The sequence below is a fragment of the Gorilla gorilla genome, chromosome 7 (genome assembly GCF_029281585.2).
Source record: "Gorilla gorilla gorilla isolate KB3781 chromosome 7, NHGRI_mGorGor1-v2.1_pri, whole genome shotgun sequence".
Taxonomy (NCBI): Eukaryota; Metazoa; Chordata; class Mammalia; order Primates; family Hominidae; genus Gorilla; species Gorilla gorilla.
Window position 1 is genome coordinate 81,310,943 of NC_073231.2, and position 13,284 is coordinate 81,324,226.

A 13,284-nucleotide genomic window follows, 5' to 3' on the forward strand; every position below is an offset into this window, starting at 1 on the left:
TGTTCATGTTTCAAACATGAATAATCCCCTCACTGGATTTTTCATCCAAATGAGCTCTCTAACACATAACTCTAAACTACAGTCTAATTTTAGTCTGGGTATTCAGCTCAAGAACTAAAGAACTGCCACTTCGAGTTAGGCCAAGGATTAATCTTGCCCAAACTACTAACTCTGACAATGGCACCAAGAAACTTGGGGAAGGGGGATATACAGCATCAGTGAAGAGTGGTGAGATGGGAGAAAGAGGGGCTATAATGAGGGACAGAGAAAACAACCATCATTACCACCAACTGCCATGTCCATGATATTCCTAGACATTTCAATTTTATTATGCAAGATGAATTTATATGCCTGTATTCCTATGTCTGAGACCTGTTCCCACCTAGCCCTGATTATACGAGGTTATGGCAGAATCATAGATAGTGGGCATTGCTATAGAGCACCTTAGAGAGAGTTTTCTATATGGGGAAACTAAAGTGCAGGTAATTTTTAAAAACTTTAAAAAATATTAATTTTAGCTGTTATCAAAGTAATATAAGCATATCAATAAAAAATATGGAAAGGCCTTTAACACACAACAGCTTTGCCTACCTACCCTCCCAAGCCTGTAGTCACACTCCTTAGAGGCAAATACTTTGGCTGATCTTCTGTTTCCTTTTGTGTTTGCCTCCATAATTCTACATGAGATGCTTATGTAATCATTTCCTGATTTCCATTTATAGACACAAGCTATTACTTGCTGGCTCTGCTAGCTGACTGGAGGAGCAATACTGGGTAGAAGTTACAAATGAGAACAGTGGAGCCAGGCTGCCTGGGCTTAATGCTTGAGACCACTCCTTCCCAGCTGTGTGGCTTTGAACCAGTTACTTTATATATCTCACGTGCCTTGTATGTTTGATGCATGATATACACTTATTCGGTAATTGTGAGAGTTAAATGGATGAGAACATGTAAAGCATCTAGAACAGCCCTCAGTACACAGTGTCAATAAACACAAGCTGTTTTTATTTTTAATTAATAACTTTTGTTTTTTAGAGACAGGGTCTCACTCTGTCACCAAGACTGGTATACAGTGCTGCCATCGTAGCTCACTGCAGCCTCCAACTCCTAGGCTCAAGCGATCCTCCCACTGCCTCCTGAGTCGCTGGGAATACAGGTGTGAAGAAGCTTTTTTTTTTTTTTGAGACGGAGTCTCACTCTGTTGCCCAGGCTGGAGTGCAGTGGTGCGATCTCAGCTCACTGCAACCTCCGCCTCCCGAGTTCAAGCGATTCTCCTGCCTTAGCCTCCCTAGTAGCTGGGACTACAGTCACGCACCACCACACCCGGCTAATTTTTGTATTTTTAGTAGAGACGGAGTTTCATCATGTTGGTCAGGCTGGTCTCAAACTCTTGACCTTGTGATCTGCCCGCCTCCTCCTCCCAAAGTGCTGGGATTACAGGCAAGAGCCACTGCACGCCATAGGTTTAGCAATTGTATGCCACTCCCCTGCCTTATGTTCTGCTCTCCCAATACCATATTGACAGGTAAATCTCTAGTGAGTGAATATATTATTATCATCTAAAACTATTTATGAACAACAAGCTCTGAGACTCCTGCAGTTACATTTCCATTCTTGACTAATGTGTTGGTTTTTTTTCCCAGAAACCACTTATTCCCCCAAATTAGTAACATCTTCATTGATTTTTTAAAATTTTTAAACATTTTCATGACACTTGTTATTTGAAATATTACTAACTGATGACTATTTATATTAAAAAGTTAAAATCACGGCCTGGCAAAATGCTCTTTTATCACTATTTAGAATTTCCTATTTTGTGAATCCCATGTCCTCCTCTTTCTTTTTAATTTCCTCATTTTATGGGAGCATTTTTCCCAGTAACTTCCACAGAAAGTGTTCATGGAATATGCATTTTTGATAGCAAGGACTGCCTTTTTTCTGTATCATACTTGACAGACAGCTTGGGCTCTATGTAGTATTCTAGATTGAACATCATTGCCCGCAGAATGTTGAAGGTGGTATTTTCCAAATTTTTTTTTTCTTTTTTTTGAGACAGAGTCTCGCTCTGTTGCCCAGGCTGGAGTGCAGTGGCGTGATCTCGGCTCACTGCAAACTCCACCTCTCGGGTTCAAGCTATTCTCCTGCCTCAGCCTCCCGAGTAGCTGGGATTATAGGCGCGTGGTGCCACGCCTGGCTAATTTTTGTATTTTTAGTAGAGATGGGGTTTCACCATGTTGGCCAGGCTGGTCTCGATCTCCTGACCTCAGGTAATCCACCTGCCTTGGCCTCCCAAAGTGCTAGAATTACAGGTGTGAGCCACCATGCCCGGCCCCTATTTTCCAACTTTAAAAGGAATAGATTACTTTTCTGATTAATGGTATTTGTTTGTAACCTGTTTTTATTCTTCTGAAATCCTGTAAAATCTTTATCCTAAGTGACTCTTTATAATAATGTGGCAGATATTGTTTGTTTTGTATTTCATTGTATTTGATACTTGGTGAATCATTTAAATTTAAAAACTGATGTTCTTCAATTCTAGAAAATTTTCTTGAATTATTTCTGTAATAAATCTCCTCCTGTTCAATTTCTCCATTCTCTTTATGGAACTCTTAATAGTTAAATAATAGACAACCTGCGGTGATTTTTCGAACTTTTTTCTTTTATTTCTGACAGGTTTTTTGTTCTTTTTCTGGGGAATTTCCTCAGCTTTACGCTCTGGTTCTTCCACAAGAGTCTCCTGTTTTTGCAATCACGTATTTTATTTTCAAGAAGTCTTACATATTTTCTGACAGTTTGCTTTTACTTGGCATCCTGTTCTTATTTCATGGCTTTGGTATGGACAAGAAGGACTCACTGAGGTTTTAAAGAATCCTATATATCCACCCGGTTTCGTATGATGGTGATCACAGTCCTGCATGTGATCCTCAGCTTTATAAATCCAAGGGTAACAACGTTGTAAGAGATAAGTTCCCAGGAATAAAATTCATAACAAAATCAATTTACAGAGACAGATCTGCCAGGATGATAAGAGAATTAAGATATGCTGGCTAGGGCAGTCTTCCCCAGTATCAAGATTCTTAGAAACATTATCTTTAAGTTTGATAAGCAAGGAATTTTTGAGCAAATGAGTTGTATGGTATGAAATAATAATAATTTTATTTACACATGAAAATTTTCAAATGTGTATTTATTTTCTATTTCTGTTCTTGTCCTAGCCATATTGACCTGCTTTTCAATTCTACCTACACTCAGGCTTGAAAACGGCCAAATGAATAGAACAGAACCTAACTGGGCTTTAACATGACCTGGGAAACGAGTTAAAATTGTGTGTGTGTGCATATATGCATGTATGTATATGTATGTGTATGCATATACAGTATATACATACACACACATCAGGCTACATCCCAGACTTGCTGAATCGAATTTATTAGGCATGGATCTCAGCATCTATTTCAAGCACATCCCCTAATTCTGGTCCCATATACCTGCAAATTCTGAAATAAATGTTCAGACTGGTCTCCATCTAATGCTTGTGCCAGAGACAAGAGTTAACCTCACAGCCATGGCCTCTTGGGAGCTCCTCTTTTCCTTAAAACTCTGACTCTACTTGGCTCTGAGCTACTGGCCAGACTGACTTTATTGTCAGACAGAGATGGATTTTCATCTAAGTTCTGCCAAGATGTGTGATCTTGGCTAAGTTATTTAACCTCCATGCGCCTGAGTGCACTCATCTGCAAGCAGAGAATGATAAGTACCAATATAGTAGAAAAGATGCCTAATATGTGATAGAACATCAAAAAATGCTAGTTTCCTTCCTTTCTTGATGGCATTTTGGATGAGTGCTTCCTGATGAGGGAGGAGATCATAAGCTCACTGATAAAGTGTCGCCAGCTACCCGACATGATGACTTTCTCTTGGTAGACCTCTTGCACGTAGTGGGCCCCATCCACAGGGTGTGGGTCTTCCTTAGATTCAGTCCTAGACAGTGGCACTTCCTGATCTGAGTGCCTTGTCCTTTTCCTGACTTTGTCATTTTCCGACCTTGTACATCTGAAGAGGCAGTCGTGGTAGAGGGGAAATAGCGTTGGGACTTGGAGATTGCCATGGCTTTCTTCTCTGAATAGCTGAATAACCTTGGAAGTTTCAAACATTTTCAAGTTATATGTTCTCTTTGTGCATTTTTATGCCACTTTTCATCTATATAATGTGATTGTTGTGTGCATTTTATAGTTACTGTATATAGCGTGTGATTCTTGGCTTAATGTATGCCTGTTTTTTGGAGTGCTAAGCTCCATGTCCATTCTGCTCAGCACTGCATCCCCAGCACACCTTGCATAGCGATGATCACCTAATAAAATCTCAAAACATACGTATTGAATGAATGAATGAATTATTAAATGAATAATATAGAGATAAAGTCATCTGCTCTTTCTTCCTCATGATAATTATACAGATCAAATTAGGTAAAGTACATGCAAATGCTTTGGAAGCTGTAGCATTGTACAAGTGTAAAATACTTCACTTTTTTTTTTTTTTTTTTTGAGATGGAGTTTCACTCTTGTCACCCAGGCTGGAGTGCAATGGCATGATCTTGGGTCACTGCAACCTCCGCCTCCTGGGTCCAAGCGATTATCCTGTCTCAGCCTCCTGAGTAGCTGGGATTACAGGTGCCTGCCACCATGCCCAGCTAATTTTTGTATTTTTTAGTGGAGACAGGGTTTCACCATGTTGGCCAGACTCGTCTCGAACTCCTGACCTCAGGTGAGCCACCTGCCTTGGCCTCCAAAATGCTGGGATTACAGGCTTGAGCCACTGCACCTGGCCTAAAATACCTCACTTTTGTTAACCTATACCTCTGCCATTTGTTAACAAACAGCAATGAGCCTAAAAAGTGTGCTTTAAATAGCCAGCAACAATGGCAAAAGATGTGTAGACCCTACCCAACACGAACTAAATCAGAACCTCTGAAGGTGGTGCCCGGGAATGTGTGTTTTCATAAGCCCTCTAGGAAGCGATTCAGACACATGCTGAAGTATAAGAACTAATATTCTGTAGGACATTCTTGACAAGGCTATTAGAATGGCAGAAATTACCATTCATCTTTATGATTATTATTTTATTTACCTAAACAATTCCTTTAAATTTCATCTTCTTTCGACCATTTTGATCTCAGAAAGTCCAAATCATCAGAAAGGCCTTCCCTAGACATCTATTCTGGACATTAGTTCCTTGTTTATTAACTTCATAGATCATAATGTATATTTACTTTATTGTTTCTGGTCTGTTTACTTTTTTAGTCTGTCTCCTCAAAATAGGTAAGTATTCTACAAGGAAGGGTGGAGTTTTTCTTAACCAATAATTTTCCCCGGTTCTCAACACAGTGGTGCCTAGCAGAGTTCAAGGAATGTTTGTTAACTGCATATGTGCCCTTAACAATATATTAATTGACAATGAGTGCCTATGGATTAATAAAATATAGACTTCATACTGAGTCATGGTTAGGCTCATATTAAAATTCATGCCTGCTTTCTGAGAATCAATACAGATTTATCAGACTCTCAAATTCTCTAAATTTTAATTTTCCTTTTTCTTTCATAAAGGAAGTTGAGATTTCATCCAGTAGTAAGGAATGAATGGCGCCTGTGCTCTGTGGCCAATATCATTCAATCTTTTTTTGCAGTAACTTGGGGTCTTTCTCAACACAGTGTCTCCTGTATAGTTAACTCTTGGTTGTCTGTGGGCAAAATATTTTTTATGAATCTTGCTTTGAGGTCCTTAATGAAATTGTATCAATTTATATTTTTAAGCCCTCCATCAGTCCTAGCAGAATTCAGCCCATCGGGATTTCTTTTTAAATAAATAATCACCTCTCCTAAGATGTAAGTGTGTGCATAATAAATACAGCGAGTTCATTCAGACTGGTTTGAGAAGAGCAACTGTCTTCCGCACTTCCTTAGCTGGTAAATAGGGAACATCCCGAGCATTTGTACCAACTGGGATAGATGCCAGCTCTCTGGCTCTGCTGATTTACCTCTTTGCCCAGTGTGAGTTGATTGTATTAAAAGAATTAGGCTTTAGGCCAGGCGCAGTGGCTCAAGCCTATAATCCCAGCACTTTGGGAGGCCGAGGTGGGCGGATCATGAGGTCAAGAGATTGAGACCATCCTGGCCAACATGATGAAACCCCGTCTCTACTAAAAAATACAAAAATTAGCCAGGCATGGTGGCATGCGCCTGTAGTCCCAGCTACTTGGGAGGCTGAGGCAGGAGAATCGCTTGAACCCGGGAGGTGGAGGTTGCAGTGAGCTGAGATCGTGCTACTGCACTCCAGCCTGGTGACAGAGCAAGACTCGGTCTCAAGAAAATAAAAAATTAAAAAAAAAAAAAGAATTAGGCTCTAAATAGTCAGTGAGGCTACCTTCCATTTAGATTAGTTTTTTTCTAAAATATTTGCCACTGGATTATAGATACTATGATTCTGTTTTATTTTCTGATGAGTCAAGGGAAGACAGTTTATATAAAACAGCATTTGCATTATTACTCAAACAAGGAGATACACCTCGTATGTAAGAATAATTCAATTAGGAAGAAAGAAAGCAATTCCTAAGAGATCCAATAATATTGTCTCCCTAGGAAAGGAAATTCTCTTTCTTGAGCCTCACTGTCAGGCAATTTACTTAGGCAGCAGCGGCCCCTTTTCCCCTTGGAACCAGGATGGCTAACAATAACTTTTTTTTCCTCCCACGCTACAGAAATCACCTCCTGGTCATTAGCCTGCTTCCCTTCCCTTCTTTTTAGGCTACTGCCATCTATTCAAATCCTTACAGGTCTGTTTTTCCAAGATGGGCTGTGATGTGCTCAGTATCTCCTAAGGCAGGCACTGAGCACTTTTAGAGTGAAAGTTTTAACTGCTACACCCTAAAAGGAAAAGCAACAGAAAATATCAAAAGTAACAAATATGGATAATTGGAGCATGGCTTAGAGCTCTTGAATTCTGGCCTGTAGTCCATACTTCTACGTTGGTAGACGGAATCACACTTGGAATATTGTTTCCTGTTTTTATTCCTGATGTTGTATTTCATCAAACTTAGCCTTTTTTTAAATTGAAGAATTGAAGAAGAACTTCATCTTCCAAGAAGATTCCAAAGTCCAGCCTAAGGAGGAAACCTGAAGGATTTGCCATAATGGATAAATAACATTTCTAACAACCTTTAGAGCAGGCCACACTTAATAGGTCTCTGCCCCCAGCAGAAATTATTCCTCTGGGATATTATTTTTGTATACTTTATGAAGTGTATGTTATGATCTCAATTTTATAGGAAATGAAATGCCAAATATACAAAAAGCTTAAATTTGTTGACCAAAGTCACACAGTCAATTTTCTAAGGGAGGATGGACTCGAATGAGGGCTGCTATGTTACAACTCAAAGGAGAATCAGATCATAGTCTATGTGGATGGTGCCCATAAGCCTGGGCAGAGTCTTCATCCATTTGGATTGCCATAACAAAGTACCATAAATGAAGTAGTTTACACGTAAGAGAAGTTTGTTTCTCATATTTCTGGAGGTTGGGAAGTCCAAAGACAAGGTGCCAGCAAACTCAGTGTCTGCTGAGGGCTTGCCTCCTGGTTCACAGACAGCCGTCTTCTTGCTGTGTCCTCACATGGCGGAATGGGCAAGGGTGCTCCCTCAGGCCTCTTTTCACTAATTTCATTCATGAAAGCAAAGCCCCCATGACCTAATCTCCTCTCCTAATGCCATCACCTTGAAAGTTAGGATTTCAAATAGGAATTTTGGAGGGACACGTTTACCATGGCAGGCAATGTGCAGCCTGCAGAACCCAAGTGCTGACCCTAGTTTGACCGGATGCCTTGCCGTGCCACACTGCTTATTGCTATCTAAAGCAGGGCACTCCACAAATTGTTTGCACGGTGAAAACCATCACTAATGAAAATAAAAGAATGAGCAACATTTATCTATCATCTATCTACCTACTTATCTACCTATTTATTTATTCACATTTAATAAATAGATTTTGTTTTTAGAGCAGTTTTAGGGTCAAAGCAAAATTGAGTGGGAAGTATGGAGTCCCTGTATGCCTCCTGACCCCACAGGCACAACCTCCACCAATATCAACATCCCCCACCAGAGTGGTACACTTGTTATGATTGATTAACCAAATTGACACATCATTATCACCCAAAGTCTACAGTTTACCTTAGGGTTCACACTCTTGGTGTTGTAAATTTTACAGGTTTTGACAAATGTATAATGACATATCCACCATTATATAGAATAGCTTCTCTATACTAAATATCTTCTGTGTTTTACCTATTCATCCCTCCCTCCCTTACATACCCTGGTAACCATTGTTTTTTTTTAATCTGTTCACTGTCTCCATAGTTTAGCCTTTTCCAGAATGTCATAAAGTTGGAATCATATAGTATATAGCCTTTTCAATTGGGTTCGCTTACTTTGCAGTATACACTTCAGTTTCTTGAACTTTTTTTTATGGCTTGATAGTTCATTTCTTTTATCACTAAATAATATTCTATTTTATGGATGACCAACGTTCATAACAACGTTTTTTTCTGAAGAAATAAAGAAATAAATGTTACTATGAATTAGAGAAATTTTAGTAAAATAAGTTACTTAAAAATTCCAACTACTTAACAATAAGATCCTGAAAGTTTCTTTCTTTGCCCTTTTGCTAAGATTATGTCACAAAATAATATGTTTATGGTTCGCATAACTTTTAAAAAATAATTACAAAATGAAATAAATACCAGACTAGGAATTAGAAGACCAGTGATTAGTGTCCCCTATACAATGTGACATTGGTAGAGAGCAAACCAAGTAACCTATTTAGACATAAATTTGCTAATTTGTCAAAAAAGGGAAGTTGAAGATCTTTAATATTCCTAATGAACAAGAAATCTAGTCCACAAACCTGTATTTCATGATAAGTGAATATCAAGTACATTTTGTTTGAGTTATCTAGTAATTTTTGTCTGTTATTACCCTGGACTTCTCTTAACATATCAAATTTTAATCCAGGAATTAAAGACAGTATACTATAACATTTCTTCACTATCAAATGTTTTATCTCTTTCTAAATCCATTCAACAAACAAGACTCTTTGAGCAGAGATGTTTTAGATATTAAAGCATCCCAGTAATTTCTTTTTGCATAAGGTGGTGGGTTTCTTCAGATATAATAAAACTAGCATCTTCAAACTTCTGAAACGTGGTGCAGTATCCTTCATGAATTCCACAGTACTTATTGAACACCTACTGTATACTGTGCCAAGTAATGTAGTTGTGAACAAAAGAGACATGGTCACTACCCTCCTGATATGCACAGATTGGTGAAGTGTGAAACACTGAGCAAGGAGGCACACAAATGAATATATAATTGCATGGTGTGATAAACATCATGAGAGAGAGGGAGGATGCAACAGAGAGAGTTCATTTAGACCAGGACAGTGAGGGAAACTTCTCTGAGAAAATACAATTGAGAACTGAGTGTTAAGCAGGTGTTGAAAACTTCCAGTTAGGATTAAGAGCTTGATTTTGGATAAGTCTGAAAGTTATTTTCCTGAGCTATGGAAGTATAATTAGGGAATCTTCAGCTTCATATAAAAGTCAGGAGCTTGGAAGAAAGATCAACTTTAGAGCAAGATCTACAATAGAGCAAACATCTCTGTGTACTCAAAGGTTAGCCTAAAATAGAGTTTGAACAAATATTTTAAAGGTGCAAAATACTATTAGAAAATACTATTTGAGGCCATGCGTGGTGGCTCACGCCTGTAAATTCCAGCACTTTGGAAGGCCAAGGCAGGCCAATCACTTGAGGTCAGGGGAGTTCAAGACCAGCCTGGCCAACATAGTAAAACCCTGTCTCTACTAAAAATACAAAATTAGCCATGTGTGGTGGCAGGTACCTGTAATCCCAGCTACTTGGGAGGCTGAGGCAGGAGAATCGCTTGTACCCCGGAGGCAGAGGTTGCAGTGAGCTGAGATCACACCACTGCACTCCAGTCCGGGTGACAGAGCAAGACACTGTCTAAAATAAATAAAGGTTAACCAAAACCAGAAATGACTAACAGCATGAGCAACAATCTAAACTGCACTTGGACCAGTGTGGTGGTTTACATCTGTGATTCTAGCACTGTGGGATGCCGAGGTGGGAGGATCACTTGAGGCCAGAAGTTTGAGACCAGCCTGGGCAACATAATGAGTTTAGCCGGGCTTGGTGGTACACCCCTGTGGTCCCAGCTACTTGGGAGGCCGAGGTGGGAGGATCACTTGAGTCCAGGAGGTTGAGGCTGCAATGAGCTAGGATCACACCTCTGCATTCCAGCCTGGACAACAGGGAGAGCCCTTGGCTAAAAAAGAGAAAATACATAAATAAATAAACTATAGCGTCCGCAGATAATCTGAGCCCAGTTGTTCACTGGCTGTGCATGAGGCTGTGCTTTGTGTGCTCCTTTCAAAGTTGCAGAACGAGTGTGGCAACTGACCTGGGTGATGGTCAGCCAGTGTGAGCCTGCCTAGGTCCACTGTCTCCTCACTCTCTATATGCCCATATTGATTGACAGATAAATCTGTCTACTTTGGAGATTTATTTCATCTACAACAAACAAACATCTGCTGCCTCTAGAGATAAGTATTCAAAGCTCCTGAGTAACTCTTCCATAACATTATATGGTGATTTATCACTGAAAGAACAAAAAACTAACAATAATTGAAATGTGGGTGTTTTTACTTTCAAGACAATGACCCAGTCTTGTTAATGACCTAAAAGTCATACTCTTAAATATTTACTTCTTTTAAAGGATACCATAAAGTACCGTCAGCTTTGCTGTAATAAAAAAGCAAATAGACAATCACCAGGACACAAAACTCTGATTTTACAGGTGAAGGAACTAAGGAACTGAGAAGGTAAGACTCCTTTAACCACTTAAGTCCAGTTACTTAAACCCCTGTAACCAGTCGTCAACTCTACACCTAGAGTATTTCCTCCTTTTTCTTCCTTGTTGCAGAATTCCATTTTGTTCAGGCACTCATGGTGAGATTTAGGAAGAGTTTTACTAAAAGGGAGAAACAATTATTCTAAGCATTGTCTCATCTAGATCTGATTTCTAGAAATGTGGCAACCATCATGTGATAGCAAAAGGAACTAGCCTAGGACAGGCTTAAATACCAAGGATGCATAACCAAAAGATTGAAAGAACCCAGGTGCTTGACACATCCTTGAGCCATCAGATTAACTAGCACTGGCATGGCCCCTATCTCTGGGTTAACTACTGTGTAAAATAATGCTGCTTTCTGTTGTTGAAGCCATTTAGGGCTGTGCGGTTGCTCTGTTTCTTCCTGTTGAAAGCACCCAACTAAACGACACCTTTAGTACACCATTCTAGATGATACCTTTTGAAGGTTTAAGTCCCTGCTTTATTGAATGAAGATCAAAATAGCTCTATCATTGAGTTGTTGAAAGAGATTAATGAGATAATGTTAATAAATTATTTGGGCCAGGTGTGGTGGCTCATGCCTGTAATCCCAGCACTTTAAGAGGCCAAGGAGGGCAGATCACTTGAGGCCAGGAGTTCAAGACCAGCCTGGCCAACATGGTGAAACCCCGTCTCTACTAAAAAATACAAAAATTAGCCAGGAGTGGCAGGTGCCTGTAATCCCAGCTACTTGGGAGGCTGAGGCAGGAGAATCGCTTGAACCCAGGAGGCAGAGGTTGCAGTGAGCTGAGATCACGCCACTGCACTCCAGCCCAGCGACAGAGTGAGACGCTATCTTAAATAAATAAATAAATAAATAAATAAATAAATAAATTAGCATGGTGTCTGGTATAGAGTTCCACACATGATAGCTAGTATCACTCTAAGTCAATGTTCCTTTTATTGTAATACCCTGCCTTCTAGACAATTTCAAAGTATAACCAGACATTAAATTGTAAGTTACATTTGAGAGACCAAGATATAACAGATATGATATTCTAAAGTAAGGTTACAGACCAAAATGCAAAGTGTCAAATGTTTTAGGTCTTGTTTGTTTGTTTTTAACAAAAAGCAGTTCCCTGACTGCTGAACTCCTCTTCTATATCTAAAGTACAAAAGCTTAAGAAAGAATGTTCAGGAATATTTACTTGGAGAGAGAGCTGTGATGTGAGTTCTGTCCCCTCCCCTAAACACATCAACACTCCAAGTGGGAGGACATATTTCTCACCATCTCAAGTCAAGAGAGGAACTTGAAGGAAACTGATCAGAGGACAGAATATGTGTGGTCTGAAGTATTTAGCAGGGTGGGAAGAGGGACAGCCTTGACTGGTTTAACAAAGAGGAAGGGTGGAATAAGGATATTTCCCTGCTGCTGAAAGATGAGTAGAAGCAAGGCTACACTGGATTTGGCCCTTGGAGGGCAAAGGGTGCATGAGAATTTCCAGGGAACCAGATGTGGACCATCCATACAAAGGAATATCTAGAACTTTCCAGTAGGGCCACCAGGAGGGGTGATGTGGCTGAAGGGTTGCTGTATTCCTAGAAGCTAAGGAGGGATAAAGTGACAAACCAGAAAGGTATAAATCATTCATGTCAAGAAAATTGTAGCCACCCAGTGATGGGGGAGATAAACTCTAAAGAACCCATAAAAGCAGCCATGAAAGAAACAGGTTGTAACAACTGGCCAGGTCTAGAGAACACAGACCCATCTTGTCACAGCATCCATTTTATTAGGCCTCACCAGCTCCTCTTGTACCTTATCTCCCCAGCCCTTGCATGTTGCTGGCTGGCTGTGGGCCTTAGGCACGAGAGAAGACTCTGCTTCAGTGAAGATGAAACCTTTCATTCTTACATAGGTTTACTATTCTAAGTACTGAATTGAGGCTGTTTTGTGACATAAAGTGATTCTAGGGCTTTTAACTTCTTGGGGCCTGTCCAAATTTTTATCTAGGATTATTTCAAAAAAAACTACCACAATGAATGGCTTAAAGGGAAAATAAAAATCAAACATTAAGTTGCTTGCATGCTTATACCCCATGACTTCAGCTCTTCCAACATACTAGTTACACAATTTCCTATTATATGCTCACTACGTGCTCTGCACTAGGATAAGTCTTTCAGAGATTAATAGAATCAGACCCAATCACCAAATCGTGTTGTATATTCCACTACATTGTATATTGCTGGGGATACAGAGACTGGCTCGTATCTGCTACTTAATCCATTTTAACTGTTAGTGCAAGGCTGTCCCTCTAAAACCTTGCAAACTATT